The 17146-nt window shown below is 34.1% G+C and overlaps 1 protein-coding gene across 1 annotated transcript in view; it reads right to left on the bottom strand.

Annotated features, from left to right (window-relative positions):
- The window catches only part of LOC136768121 (cadherin-18), a 157953-nt gene extending 141751 nt beyond the window's left edge, over positions 1–16202 (bottom strand). Inside the window, exon 1 of the mRNA XM_066722178.1 lies at positions 16016–16202. The gene's annotated coding sequence lies outside the window, so the exon portion shown is untranslated. The remainder of the gene's footprint in view (positions 1–16015) is intronic.
- Between the last annotated feature and the right edge of the window lie 944 nt (positions 16203–17146).

Genomic DNA, 17146 nt, shown 5'->3' with positions numbered 1-17146 from the left:
ACAATAAATAGAAAGAATGTTGTCTTTCTTGTAAATTAAAAATTACCACAGGGAAAATGTAGAAAGTTGTCAGGGAAAAGGATAAGACTTAGTTAATTTGATATTGAAAGTAGCAGTGACTCTTTTAGTTAATACAGTGTTATGAGGATTAGTAACTAATTTCCCACCCATGTGACTGAACCTGATTTAGGGCTGAATTATATCAAAACTTTGACCCACCCGCAAATAGAAAACTACAGAACTGTACTCAGTTGAGGCTTCATTTTTAGGAAGATGCCTCTTTCTTCTAATCAGAAATGTAACCGCTATGATGTACAGGTTTGTAGTTTGCTATTAGCAGGTGGGTCAAAGTTTTGATTTAATCTGGCCCTTAGTCAGGATACTAATACATAAAATAAGATAGGCAGAATAGTATGGGTATGACTCTAGTTGGTAATACTCAATACTCAATGTTCAATATTACAGAGCTATAACATTTCTACCTTCCATACAACTGCATCCTGTTTTCAGCTTGTTCAACTGTTTTTTTTTTTCCATTATAGGTACTAATCCTAAATGAGGTCAGAATATTTCATGGAAATAAAAACAAAATCCCAATTAGTCTTATTTCAGCTGTTTTGGTTATGATGCTATTCCAAACTGCACAAACCAGCATTATTTTTCATAATTAATAATATATTTTTAACCCATTGACGCATACCACCACACTGGTGCGTCCTTTGTTGACTGGTCCCTAGAGACTACTGCCACACCGGTGCATTGGAACATGCACTTACATTATAGCTATTGATTTAAACACTGTTAATCTTTTTTTCATCTTATAGTTTTAATTGGTCAAAATGCACAAAAGTGTCTCAAAACAAAAACAATTGAATTATGAATGGCATTTTCAAAGGTTTTTCCTGATAAGGATGGTTTCCTAAAGAATTGGTACAAAATCTTGAAACTCTTGCACAAACACATTGCAAGCTCTCAAACTGTACCTCGAGCCTCGATTGGCTTTTTAGATGAGTCACAGTGGGAGTGGGAACAAATCAAATGAAAAGAAACCTAGTCACATCTTGTTAAGTCTGCCCCTCTATCACACTAATCTCAATGATTGGTTTAGGGTATCTTATCAACTGTAATGTATGCTATGAAATGTAGAAACATGCAGCATAATACAATACATTTATATAAAAGAAGTATGTTATTCAGTTAAATCTTCAGCGCACATAGCAAAACTCATTCTTTCAGGCCCAGTATTGTGATTTAGAATTTATGTGGCAAAGGGTTCAAACATATTAAACATCTATTCAGTGTAAGGTAATCATAGTGAAAGAGGGGAAAAGACTGTTTTCATAGAAAGACAAAATGTAACAAGCTATTAGTGGGTGTCCTGTATCTGACCCCAATTATTGGACAATAGGGCTGGGCCAAGACATTAAGGCAGTATCTCCTCATCAGATAGCAACAATTTGAAATGCCCAACCCGAATTACAGTTTTGAGAATGAAAGTGTATTTTCAATTTTCCAAGAAAATATAGCAGGGAGACATATGACAAGGAACTCTGCACTTTGTCATGCTAAATAACAAATGTCTGTCTCTGTCGCTTCTTCTCCTCCCCTCTTTCTCTCTCTATATATATGCATATATAATCATCATCATCAGCCATCATCGATCTACTGCTGGATGAAGGCCTCCCCAAGATGTTTCCACTTGCTTTGATCTGCAGCTTCTCTTTTCCAGGTCACACCAGCAAATATTAATCTTTCCATCTTTTACATGATCTAATTTAATTTCTTGGGATTCATTCTATAACTTTTTTTGTCCACCTTTGGTCTATTCTTCTTCCAATGTGTCCGGCCCATTTTACTACTTTCACTTTTTCAATTAAGTGACATATTTTGTTTGATATTGGAACCATTTATTTGTTTTTTTGTCTCTTCTTGTTATTCCCAGTATGCATCTCTCCATGCTTCTTTGTTTAATTTCCGCTTTCTGTGTCATTTTGCGATTAGTGACCAGGGCCGGGATTAAATCAAAATGTTGACCCACCCGCTAATCGAAAACTACAGAACTGTACTCAGTTGCAGCTTCATTTTTAGTAAGATGCCACTTTCTTCTAAACATAAATATAACAGCTATGATGTATAGGATTGTAGTTTCTATGCCCCAGGTTACAGAGCCATAAATGAGAACTGGTAGTATGCATTGATACTTGCATGCAAGTATGCAAATATATTTCTCTTCTGGGTACTGGGTACATTTCCTTTCAATATAATTTCTTCCAAATGTACACCATCCCATTTTCACTCTTCTTTTGATTTCTTTGATTTCTTCCAGATGTGTTGATTTGCCGTACAAGGTCGACATTTTCAGTTGTCTTTTCATCTAATTTTCTTAGTTTTAACTAAGTTGTTGAACATGACTTTGATATAGTTCAAGTTAATTTTGAGTCCAGTTCTCTAACTTGCATCTGAAAGATTTTGAATTTGCAGCTGCAGGTCTTCAGGTGTTTTTGCAAATATAATGATGTTATCATCAAAGCACAGGCTGTTGAATAAGCTCAATTTATCATATATATATATAGTCACATTACAAAGTTTACACAATAAACTTGATATAAAAATGTATCTGCCACCTCTAAAGAAAATGCAGCATAGGACAGATGTTGCTATAATTGTAACTCAAACCTTTCTCAATGTTTCATGTTTGCAATCACATCTGTTAGGGATTTGATCATAAAAATTAAGCAATGTATTGCTGTCAATGTACTTGCATTAATTTCCTTAGAACTAAAATACTTTGTTGTTTTGTTAACTTTACAACAGAGGGTTATAAACTACAATTACTCCCCTCATACCAGCTTGTAAAATACATTTGTACTTTTACAATTATTTTAAAGTGATTTAGTGAAGAATGAATATCAGATTTGGTGTTGCAGAGGAAATAAAAGTCAGTTTTTCTTTCTGCCTCAACCATGACTATGTGGCTATTAGTTTTCCTGTTGAATGTACACCGACATGCCTTATACTTCCCTGCAAGAATAACCGGTGAAGGGTTATTACCAACACATTATTATAATAATGTTATAGCCTTCCCTGTAGTTAAAACATCTTGTGTTTTCTTGGCATAAGAAACTGAATTTAATTACAGCAGTTATTTCTTACAGCAAGTAAAATCTAACTTAACCTTAAATAACGCTGTAAAACAGTACCTTCAGTTCCAGGTGATATTATTCAATTATTATTATTATTATTATTATTATTATTATTATTATTATTATTATTATTATTATTTTATTTTTTCTTAGCAGATGACCTTACCAAGGGTGACTTACAGATTAAACTAAATACACATTTCAAGAATCATCATACAGTAACAGCAGTACAATAGCAGTACAATAAACAATAAGAGACAGTTTATTGCAGTAAATGTTTCAGTCCTAGCAGATACAAATCAAATATCTACTTTGATTTTATTTATAAAATTATAACAAGGGGTTAAAAATAAAAGGAAAGCATGTTATAGAAGTCAGTACAAACATATACAAACAAAAAGTGAAAGTATGTTTTATATAATAGTGTTTGTTGTTGTGAGTTAACTAATTTTATGTACAAATTGTGTATTTGAATGCCGTTTCATAAAATGATATTAGAAGTAACACATTCAGTTCAAACTCAGGACTCCATAAAGGCATGTAAAGGTATTGGTATTAGTCCTATTACAGTTTAAAAACTCAATGATATAGATACAATGTTTTGTGTAATGTGTCTCGAATTAACTTTGCCGTCTGCTCATGCAAACTGCATGAGAGGACTTATGCTGTACAATAAGGAACATCCCAAATACAAAATATGAACTTGGGTAATTTCAATAAAGATATCTGTCAGTCCATATTGTGAAATTGTCTGGCAGTGTAACATTGTGCCATCTTGTTTCACAGATGTGCTTACAAGTCAACAATGACATTATTGAATCATCACATATGCCACTGAGTGTGATGCTGCTCCAGTTTGTACATTATCTAACATGTATTTTGATGGATCAATAAATTAAATATTCCATTTAATATAACATCCCATTGATATTTTTTGTGTTTGTTTTGCATCCTTAATTTTGTTCCTTTGATTTTAGCCTTTTGCAGTTAAAGTTAACGAATAATAACGAATAATAAATAAATCAGGTAACGCATTTCATTGGAATAATTTCTGGACGCAATAAATAATTTATTGTTGCAAGTAAATTCTGACTGGAATTGACATAACCATGGGATGAGAATACATTTCTTGAGCCAAGAAGAATTCACCAAGGAAAACATTCTTGGCCCACGGATCTTCAGGGAAGAATGTTTTTCTTCACTGAAGAAAAAAAAAAATCTTTTAGTAAGAAATTAATTTTGACAGTGTGTTAAAATCACAATGGGCTGTACACACAGTAATAACAGACCAAAGATGGACAAAAGAAGCTATAGAATGGAACCCAACAGATGGAAAAAAGAACAAGAAGACCACATAAAAGATGAGAAGATTAAATCAGAAGCTTTGCTGGTGTGACCTGGAAAAGAGCTGCTGTACATCAAAACAAGTGGCCATATCTTGGGGAAGCCTTCATCGAGTAGTGGATCAATAAAGACAGATGATGATGATATAAATATATACATAATATATTCATGCATGTGTTTCCCTGTAGCATCTGTTATTTCTTGATAAAACAACAAAATAAAAATGTACAACCCACATGAATAAAAATGGGAAACCATTGTGAAAACCCAAGTCACTACATATTTTCTGTCAGTTAATCAGAATGCATTATTCATACTTTTTTTTTACCATTTAATAAGCACAGGTATTTCAAGACACCTTGCACAGGATAAATGTACAATATTTTGAAAAGCTGTCTTCTAATGAGCAGTTTCTGTATGTCATTTAACTTGTACTCAGTATGTACACTTGACCCTGTGTCTTGTAAGAAAGAGTTGATTCCTTTCACAATTGTCAAAACCATTCAAAATCATTCTTATGCCATGAAGTACAATCAGGAGAAAATACTAAAATCTTCCATTTAGTCATACGCCAACAAGAAATGTGTAATACACACACACTAAGAATGCTATAGAGCATAATTCCAAAGAATTAAACTATTCATTGATTTTTAGATACATATACAAGTATGTTAATTTAATTAAAACATATCTTGCAATCTAATAAGGTGTGCTTTTTTAAATAAATAAAAAGATGAAATTACATATAAACCATTATGAATATATATATAAATCCACAGTTATACCCCATAATATTTCTGCACCATTATGTAAAGTTATCACCAAATAATATTCTGATACCCATTCCTTCTTAACACTTATACAAACTCTAAATATAAATAAATTATATATTTTATAAACACAGATGTTTTTTAAACAAATTATTTATCTTGCTGCTAACTAACTCATTTTCTACTTCTGAAGTCCAAATGTATATTTCTCATCTTATATTAATGTATGTAATACCTGTAGCTCTTCTTTTGAATTTTAAAGAGCAGGCCTGTATTTGGTGAAAGGAGGATTAAGTGATATGCTGTTTGGAATGGAGAATCTATTTAATGTATCTGCAGTTTATCTGAAAGCTTTAAAATACAATATTAATTATTGAATCACTGGAGAAAATGCATTGTCCTATTAACTGTGAGACTTCTTTCTTTCTCCTTAAATATTTTTTTTTTATTCAAAGCACTATAGCAGGTATTTGTCCACCTGTTTGCAGTCTGGAGGCAATAAAATATTGATTCTTATAACAACCACATTGTGAGCCTTGTCGGTTACATTATATGATATAAATCCAGTAAAGTTATTGAAATACACTACAGCCACAGGGTACAAAAGAAGATATTTGAAGAGGCTATGAAGCCCAAAATTCCCTATGCATTTAAGTGGGTATGTTTAAACATTTTCTTTTTCATATGTTGGACCTATTACACTGTAGGTCAATTGTATTTGCAAACATATCTAGGATTGTCTTGGGAATTATCCTATAAAAAGAGGTGTGTGTGTGTGGAATATTTTACTGTATTTATGTAGATCTATATCTGTTCTCTTTCATCTGCTTCCTGCCTTGAAAAGTCTAGCCATTTAATGTATTTAGAGTACCACAGCTCTTTTTCTCTCCCATGTTTCCTATTTTCTCTGTTATGTATATAATGTTGTCATTTATTTTTTTCTACAGTCTCAATGAATGTAATCTGTACAATGAACTGCAACTGGATCTGTTCAAAGAAAATATCAGTCTGGCCCCCGAGAGCAAGTACAGGCTTTACATATTAACTGATAGCATAAGTATAATAAAATAATGTGAATTTGTATATATATATATACTGTGAGACAACGCTGAGATAAAAGTAGCTAAAGGCTTCTTGAAAATGCAGGTGGATGTTAACCTACAGACCCTCCAGCTATTTATACAGCTAATGCAAAAATCAAAGGGCATGATCTCTTACAAATGGAATTATACATCTTGTCTTTCGTGTGACAGATCCCTCAGGTTCTTCTTTCCTTTTTTCTGTAAAATCTACTAAAGAGTTTGACTATTAAAAAAAAAAAACTGAACTTAAAAAGGAGAACTCTGTCTGACCTATTTTTGACCCCTAATCTTTAGTATAAAATCCTCATTGACCCTAATGACAGTTTATCTTCGAGCACCCATTGAACTGGGTTAAATCAATCTCCACCTTGTATTACTTGAACAGAATGTTAAGCCGTGCATATTATTATTAAAATCATTCTTAAGTTCAGATAAATAAGAACTGATTTTGAATACAAATGATGTATTCAAATTGAAAGCCATACGTACTGAAATCTTGCTGAGAAATTTAAATTATACCTACAACACTGACTTTGGTATCTTGATTTTATCTAAGAAAACATAACAATGAATAGTTTTACCCCATGCTAGTCCAATGAAACATAAGGTGTATATCATCGGGCGGCTTGTTACAGTGGACCTAAAGGAGGTCATAAAATATGAGTGCACATCCATTGTGTCTCTGTACAGGGAAGGGTGTTCTTTAAGGGCAAGTGCAGGATATGCCAATGTTTTATTAATGATCAACCTTCCACAAACAGCACATACAGAAAAAGAGGTAGCTATGCATGTATACAAAAGCAGCCGAGGGAGAATGAGAGAAATAAAAAAATCTAACAGATAAAGCTGTTTGATATTTGAAAAGTCCACGGCAAATCATTTCCTTACCAACACCAATCTGATTCCCAATCAAATTCCATATTGTGGAGAAACACAAATTATAGCATGTATACTCTGGTTAGTTGTTTTTATTTGCAGAATGCTGTAAGTAGTAAGTAATGTTTTGCTTCTAATGTATTTAAGGTAGCTTTACATATTTACTAATAGTTTTCTGTAATTATATGAATTCTCATTGAATATTGATTATTGCATTTAGTGCACAGCAGTAGAGTAGCACAGCATTTTGGTATTGCACAAAGCCCAAAATGGAATTCATAGAGGAGAAATAAAGCTGCAGTGGAAAATGAAATGCTCCTTGACGGAAGTGCCTTATTAACTGCTGCACTGCTTCTCTGCAATGCTCCTCTGTTTGCAGAAAAAGAGCAAAGAAGTACTATTCTAAGAGCCATTAAACCACTGGAAACAGAAAGCACTGTTTTGGATAGAAATAGAGTAAAGAACACGTTAGACAAAAAACAAATTCCATTCAAGTTGATATTGTAAAAATCTACTTTTCAAATCTTTTGACATTTTTGTGAGTGTGTTGTTTTCTGATTTACTACAAACAACACATATACATAACAATACATAGTCAATTACTTCCATATTCATTCTTGAATTCTTAAAACCCTACTGACTATCAAGACAGATTAAGAAATAAAAATAAAAGCCTGTGATCAAAGCATCCAGAAATCACTGTTGTGACTTTGGGCTAACTGTAAATGGGATATCATAAAGTTTCCAATGGGGATTTGTCCGCTTAGCTACCAAAACCAAAGGCTCCGCAGCTTGCTCTTCACAATGATCCCTGTGCCTATGGGCTTGCAACAGTATCAGTAAGAGCTGCAGGCGTTCTCCTCAATGGTGCCATATCTTTGCTTTTTGTTGTAGCATGTCTTGGAGGACAGGCGTGTGTCTCCTCACCTCACCCGCACTATCCCATTCATTGCAGTGGCAGTTCACTACTAGTTGGTGATTCCAAATCTGGGAAATCTTAAATGTTCATATAAATGCATACATACTGTAAATGTTGATTGCAAATTAAATTGAATCAGGAAGGACATTTTCAATAAAGTATGTTTCCCTACAGTAGTAACGGAATGTATGCATTTATTTATTTTCCCCACAAGTTCAAATTCTGAAATTCACCTTTGGGATCTCCGAATTTGTGAAGGGGCATGAATGGCTGCTTAGACATCTTTCTGGATCACTGTTGCAGAATAAAATACTGTGAACAAGATTACAGAGGAGCAGAATGTTAGTAATTTCTGTAAGGATGACTGCCATTCTCCTGATGGCTTAATGATGCATTAAAGGAAAGAACAGCTTTGGGAGATGGATGGTAGGACCTTTACTCAGTGCTAAATTATTTGATCTCATAACATTGCCACTTAAATTAAATCATGCCACACATGGTATATACGATGTGGCATAAGGTATGCTGCTGGGGAAAAGAGTTTGTATTCTGGTTGCAAATAAATAGATATTCAAACCTCAGTCACTGTCACACTCAGATAATTTTGTCCCATGAATCTTTCTTCCACTACTAAAATATATATGCCATTGTAATTTTGTTTTTCCTAGATAATTACATTTCTGATCTGTTGTTGGGGGAGGGGAGAGAGAATGAGAGCGCTTCTTGCGTTGTTTAGGTAAAATTGTACACCCAACCACAAAAAAGTGTTTTTTAGTATTGGTTTTTGTGTACATTTCTTTTGACGTTCATGCATTTGTTTAGCCAGGCGTCACCGATTGTTGGCCTGCATATAGCTGCGGGAAATCCTGGGATTGCATGCACTCATTATGTGTCCTGGTATGAATGTGTGTTTAGAGATTGGTAAATGGATATTTCTGTGAAATTATTATATAATGTGTTTATACATTTGTGTGTTTCTGTTAACTAAATTATGAGTAATTAATAAATGTTACATAATGTGCACATGCAGGACTTCTTACTTTTGTTATTACATGGTATGATTGCAGTTTTTTAAGGATAAAATGTTATCACTTGATTTCAATACTAGAGAACAGTCAACTCATGTATTTTTACAACTTTCCTGGCAAGTAAAAGACCATTTGGGCACACAATTAATTTACTTTTCAAATAATGTATGACATTCTAGTCTTACCGAATTTAATAACTGAAATAATATGAAATCATCTGAATACCAACAGCACAATCAGACATTCAAATGGTATGTTATGCATACAATATCTATTAAGGCAAGAACAGGTGATTGTGTAAAACCTTACTGTATGTGTACAAACATAATTATGTATATAGTCACCTCCATAATTAATGGCATTCTTGATAAAGATGAGCAAAAAAATCTGTATAAAATGAACAGCACATAATGAACTATACTGCAATTTTCCAATATGTGGAATAGATTGTACTATATTAATAATGATTCAAGGGAATCAACCAAAATTACACTAAATTCTCTCAAATTATACATTATTTAAATCAGTGTCACAATTATTGGCACTCTTGTTTTCAGTACTTTTTGTGCCCTCCACTTACAAGGATAACAGCATTGAGCCTTATTCTTTAGTTTTTAATGAAATTGGAGAACACTTTGGAAGGGATCTCAGACCATTACTCCATACAGAATCTTTCCAGATCCTTCACATCCTTCAGTCTGAGCATACGAACTGCCCTCTTCAATTCAAATCATAGGTTTCCAATGGGATTCAAGTCTGGATACTGAGATAGCCATTGCAAAATGTTGATTTTGTCTTCAATTAATAATTTATTTGTGGATTGTGATGTGTGCTTTGGGTCATTGTCTTGCTGGAAGATCCACACGCAGCAAAGTTTCAGTCTCCTGGCAGAGGATGTCCTGGTACTTGGTACAAAACAGACTCATAACCTCAAAGATCAACCACCATATTTTACATTAAGTATGGGGCTCTTATCTGCATATACATCTTTCTTTCGATGCAAAACCTACTGCTGTTGTGCGTCTCATCTGACCATAGCATCCTGTTCCAATCCAAGTGCCCATGCCATTTAGCAAAGTCCAAATGCTTACATTTGTTGGTTGCTCTCAGTAATGTATTTTCTATGGCAACCCTTCTAAATAGGCTATTGGCAGGGAGCTGGTGTCTAATTGTAGATTTGGAGACTTGGTGACCCCAAGATGTACTCAAGTTCTGCAATTCTCTAGCTGTGGTTCTTTATTGCCTCCAGAACATCTTAATTATTGCACTAATAGTGGTCAGTGGTATATTTAGGTTTGCCTGATGTATGATGGTCAACAGCCATTTGTCTCTTTTCATTTGTGAGTTATTTGCCTTTCCCCATTGTGATGGATGGCAAATGGATTTACATGCATGTTAACTCATTTTTATATCCCAGTGACACAGGAAGCAATGGAAAGCCACAATACAGTTCCTTAATGAGATGTACTTAAAATATTAGAATGTTAACACATTTTACATTTTGTTTGATTGTATTTATAAGATTCTTTAGGGGTGCCAATTATTTTGACACCTATCTTTTTGAAAAACCTAATCTGTGAGGTTATTTGCTTACTAGCCATATCTATATCATGAATATATATATATATATATATATATATATATATATATATATATATATATATATATATATATATATAAATAACCCAGACATGTACATAGGACATATCAAGAACAAATTACAAGAAATGACTGGGACAGCCTTGGCTGACATCACTGTTACATGTGTGCCTGTATACTTGCATTTAGTTTACCCAGTAGTTGCTGGTAACTGCTCTTTAAATGTCTGTGATTCTGTGTTTTCAGAATTTACTCCACAATTCAAAATATGAAGTAGAAGAGAAGTACAAGATGCAAGTCTGAATGAGTTCAAAGTCATAACATGTATGAGTTATGCTTTGTAAAGATCAATTGAAAGACCCCACAGGGGCTTTGTGTATAATCAGTAAACATCAGATAAAGAACTATTGCACTAGTTAAAAATTAGTATCTTAGCAACTAGGTTGCAAAAACTATTGGTATGTTTTCATCTGATCCTAAATAAAAGATGTATGTTTAATTATAAACAGAAGTCCACATCAAACATGCATTTTTTAACCCACCAAACCAGCGACATTGTATGCGTTCCATCACATTTTCTGCAGTGTCATATGGATACAGAGTCCCAGTGCCAGGAAAGGGAAGCAAGGATCATATTATTTAGAATTGTCTCTTGTACTTTGTGTCATTCAGACAAGTTGATCTTGCCACCAAATTTCAGATCTGGATGAGGAGCCTAGTGCTTTGATTTGCCAGATTTTACTTTGGAAACATTCTCCATGTGTCTGTCACTGCACTAAGATACCACTGAGCTCCAAGATGACTTACTGTACATCATATCCAGCACTACGCCTTTAAGATAGCATCATGTCATAGTGTGTGTTTAATCAATACAATAGAATAAAATATCACTCCTACTCCAGCTCTCCTTTGTTTGAGTAGTTTTGTATTTAATTAGATTTTCAAATGAATCCTGGAGCTTAACACACTTGACTCTGTAATGTCTTCCGTTTCTCAGACCACTGACCACGCTACAGGCAGTATAGTGTAAAGGGATATGACTCAATCAGATGTGCTTGATAGATAAAAATATCCCTGTGACTGTATTCTGGATTATGGAAGCTCATTATATAAATATAAATTAGTATTATGAGTTTTTAAAACCATTTTACATGGTTCTTGGGATAGTCTCTGAGACCTGTACTTATTTTGCCTATAGAGAACCATAAGTACTGGACAACCAAAACAGTAATGGACAGTTAATAGTGACCAGAGTAAACTGAAATATAAATGTATATTAATTAAGTATTGATTTGACCTCTTCTACATAGGTGACATTGAATAATTACACATTTCCATTTGTATTTAGCCCATTCATTTGAGAAAGTGTATTATTATTATTATTATTATTATTATTATTATTATTATTATTATTATTATTCTTAGCAGACGCCCTTGTCCAGGGCGACTTACAAAATATCAGAGCAATACAAAGTGTATGTGCAATAGCCAATACATTTTTAATGCATTAGATTGATTCATGTTACTATTGGTTACAATCCATAGTATTCTTAATAAACATGACTAAATTTTGAAACTATAAGATCTAGCTTATACAGTGAGACTTCCAAGGAATGAACTACCTTCTTCTGTACGAATCACCATATAACCGAGAGCTGCAGGTTTGCACAGCCCATGGGGGCTAATAAAAGCTTGCTATTACTCTCGTCATCTCACAACTGAGAAAAATCTCAAATCCCGATGATCTATCAAAACGAGATTGACAGTCTACAGGTAACGAGGCAACGAAGCAAAAACATTACTTGCATATCTCCAAGTTTAAAAGTGGTTTTGTTCTGCTCAAACTATGTTTATTATTTTCAACATTACAACAGTTTGAATCATTAATTCAAAGGTAGAAATAATCAAAATGAGCTGCTAGAGCAATTATTTAAGGTGCATAAATAAGTTATTGATATATGTAATATATATATATATATATATATATATATATATATATATATATATATACAAATCCCATGAACATTAAAAGTACACTCAAACACTACAATTGAATATAAAACAGCATACTGTGGTGCTTGTCTTTCAACTGTAAGAAATCATAGCTATGTCTTAGATGTATTATATTTAAAAAGTGATTCCTTAAATTCAAAGAATTAGAATCTGTCTGATCTGATAACATTCCTGTGATATATGAAGTGTCTGGATCATGCTACAGTCATAAAACCCTTCCCAGTGCAACTATATCTATACATACATACATTTTAAAATATATAAATCTTCATAGTAGTAGTACTAGGGGAACGTTCTTAACAATTGATAATTAGATCAAATGAATTTGCACCAACGTAATATACAAATTGTAAGAACATCCATGTGTCAGAACTCACACATGTGAAATCCAAATAAATGATAGAAATGTAGCCCAAAACATCCCAGAATGCTTTCATGTCACTGTCAGTAAAATAGTGTTTGTATTTGACATTCTTAAAAAAATAGGCATATATTACCCTGTTAGTGGTTGTAACAGCAAAGCTCACCAGAAGTGACAATACAAAGTATGGGATATTAAGTGATTAAGAATGTCCTAGGAAAATTAAATAGAGTCTAGTACCTTGAAATGCCAATTGCATAAGAAAATTAATGAAGTATTGACAGGACATTAGGCTCTATTTTTATCCTAGTACAAAGTGGCAGCACTAGCAGAGCCCTGTAAGTACGGTCCCTGTAAGTACGGTGGTTGCTGAAGCATCCAATTTCAACTCAGCTTCATTGGAGGCGGTGGGGATCTAGTTAAATAGGAATATCATCTTTTTTTGTGCCGTTTAAATGAGCCTTGCCAACAGATAAATAAATAAATAAATAGATTTGTACTCTATAACAATACTGTAAATCCTCCTTAAACCGAAGGCGTACAGGCATATTATGCAGGACTTAATCTATTGAAAAGAATATTACAGACATTAAACTGAAGGGATATTAAAAGCAGACGGCTATTGGTAACTTATTGCATTTGCACAACTCTTATTAACTACATACACTGCAATATGGTATAAACATTACAACTAAAATAGTGTTTTGTTAGTTTTTTCCTATATATATGCATATTAAACCCATCTAATAGTGGGATCTGGTAGAAAGAAAGATATGACATACATTTTTAACTATTTTCTGATATTTAGAATGTATCTATTTTGTTCCCTAATTGCTTTGTCTTAATAGGATTCATTGTTTGTTTGTTTGTTTTCTGTGGAACTGCAATTGTCAATAGCAATTTAGAAACAGTCAGTTAACGCTCAATGCATTCATAATCTCTCAGTATATATATATATATATATATATTAGATGTTTATTCCATACCCAATAATGTATAAGATATTTTAAAATTATTTTTTTCCATAAATTATTTTATCTCCAATAAGGTATCAGCTATCTTATAATATGATAATTTTCAAATACTGAAAAGTAAGTTTTGGATGAAACACACACTCAACTCATGGAGTGCTTCAAACTTGCTTTTGACATCTCTGATATTTCACTCCATCCTGCTGTCCCTTGTCTTGTCAGTTTGGTCTTTCATTGAATATTCTCCTAATACTAGAATCCCCAATTGTTAATCAACTCAGCTACGACTGCTATAACGACAAAGGAGAGATGTAAGCTGCTTACACACGCCGTCTGAAATGTGTGCTGTCAAGTCGTCTGCTGTGTTTCACACTGTAAGTGCACAGTGCAAACAGCAGAGCGATAGCAATATAAATAGGACTAACTCAGCTCTCAATGATAAGTGATTTATCACTCTAATAAAGGAGTCACAGGAGTCACTGTTGCACCAAAAAATAAGGAAGCCCTAGTGGTCTAAACCTAAGCTCCAATTCAATTTCTTGCTTTCCACGAGGGCTTATACATGTGATCAAGATCAGAACCCAGTGCAGGTGCATGAGATGACCATATGTTATTCCTGTATGTTAATTATTAAGAATCGGTGTCCAATATTGTAAAGTGTTGCCATTTTTATTATTATTATTATTATTATTATTATTATTATTATTATTATTATTATTATCAGTTAATTGTAATATTTAAGGTAGAGGGGACTTTGTGTCAATATCACATAGGAGTTTGAAGGATGATCATCATTGGCAGTGATGTTAGAAGGCCAGTGCTGCAAGCAAGGGTATTTACATATGTATTCATAATCCAAAACCGAGCTTCAGAAGGGGGAAAAAAACACATAGGAGCAAGGATTTTCAGATATTCTACAGTAGATGACACATAAAGGATGATAAACTGGCCATGAAGTCCAGCACAGTGTCGCTGCAACCCTCCAGTTTAAAAGCTGAAGAGATGTTTTGTTATGATAGTTACACAGGGTGTGCTTATTTTACTTACACATGTAAGGTCTAAAACTGTGGTCTATGATGTTTTTATGCTTGTGCCATGTTGTGATTCAATGGAAAAAAGCCATAGAAGTCCACTGTCTCTGAATGCAACTATTCAGAGGTTGTTTTCTATGCAACAACATTACTCCATTTATGAAAGATTATACAGCACGCAAAGCAGACCCAACCTTATAACTTCCTTTGTGACAACAGCCCAGACTGTCAGTCTGACAAACATCCATACAGACAGAGCAAACCTCACCACACATCCTTACTATATATAATCAGAAAAAAAACATACTTTATTATATATCCTACACAGTACTGTGAATTTCAATCTGCTCTGCTCAAATTCACATCACTGCAAACAGATCAAAATTAAATCAAATCTTTAAAAGCATAAAAGATTAACAACAGTTCAAGTGAAAAGATTTCTAACATACTGCTTGCTCAGCAGACCCTTTGCATACCTTGTTTGGCAGAGATATATTATAATATTAAGGCTGCAGAATTCCTGCTAGCAAAGTGGAGCATTACAGCAAACCATGAGCATTTTTAACAGGAGGAGTCCTCTCCCAGTTCCTCTGCTACAAAACCATAAACATTTAATTTGCAACATTGCAGACTTTTTAGTGAAATTAAACTTTATAATCACAGCTACGTCCTGAACATCTGATAATTAAAGAATCTGAATGATCAAGATACATCTACTCCACATACATATCAAGTAATCAAGGCACAAGTACCAGAAATCCTAAATCTCACTTTTCCACAGAGCACAGCTCCAGCCAGCCAGCTCAAAATGAGGCAGCCTCGTCATTATCACATGTAAATAATAAAAGATATCAAAGTGCCATTCAATTTGCCCTTACCTTGTCTGACTTGCCCTAACAGGTAACAAGGCACTTAATTTGTGAGGAGCAATCAGGGCTCTCTCTCTGTCTCTCATTTTCTCCCACTCTGTCTGTCTCTCAGAGCTAGCGGCACAGCTGCTCCCAATCCTCAGAGAACCACTCGACTGGAGGCTCGGAGTGTTTCCAAGCCTCTCAGCTCTCACAGCTCGGCTTCTGCAGCTCAGGAGAGCTCCTCTGATTGGCCCGCGATATGCTCTGTGTGTCTGCTCTGCTTGTCTCTTATATTCTCTTCTCACAGGTACTCCGGGGCAAGACACACAGGCTCTGGCAGCAGCCCGCAGTGTCGCTCAGGCAAAGTCGCACTGAAGGAAACTTAATTAATAAAAAAAAGGAAGCCATATAGTGCAAGTGCTAGGCCCCTTAACACCATGGCACGTTTGAAAGATGGAGAGGGCTGGCTGGAGGTGTTAGTCCATCAATTAAGGAGGGGAAAAAGAGGACAGCAGAGGGGGGAGGGCTGCATTTACTGGAGAGGCAATGGAAAGATTAGGGTTCTGTGGCACAAGAGCCCGTAAACACACACACAAACACACACAAACACAAACACAAAAGCACATTTACATACCGAAGCCCAAAGTCATGGCTGTCTCCTAAATACTTAAATCCTTCCTCAATCATCATCAAACCCTCTGGTTTAAATTAAATCTCAGAGTCAAACGGTGGGTTTTCTTTCTCAGCCAAAGCATGTAAACATTATTTATCAATATGTTCACTTTATGAGAAATGTTACAGGTCATCCTTCAGTATGAAAATGTAAATCTGTAAATCTGAGTCAGAATATCTGAATATTGTATAATGTATGTGATATCATTATTGTAAAATTCATTTTGAGAATGCATCTGGTTTGCCAACTGTAGCATTTATCATCATCTCTAGTATTTATGTTTATATATGTGTGCAGTGATTATTCACTCCTGTTATTATGATTTTTTGTGTTATTATTCTCATAAAGCATACAATCAGAAGAGCTGTCATTAAATTAAATGTTCTAACCTTTAACACAAACAAGCAAATGCATGGATATATCTTTGTCTAAACCTGCAGATAACAATTTTGTATCTGGATGTCAAAAGGCAAAACCCAAAATAC

This window comes from Amia ocellicauda, chromosome 2 (genome assembly GCF_036373705.1).
Source record: "Amia ocellicauda isolate fAmiCal2 chromosome 2, fAmiCal2.hap1, whole genome shotgun sequence".
NCBI lineage: Eukaryota > Metazoa > Chordata > Actinopteri > Amiiformes > Amiidae > Amia > Amia ocellicauda.
This window is presented reverse-complemented; position numbering and strand designations above follow the sequence as displayed.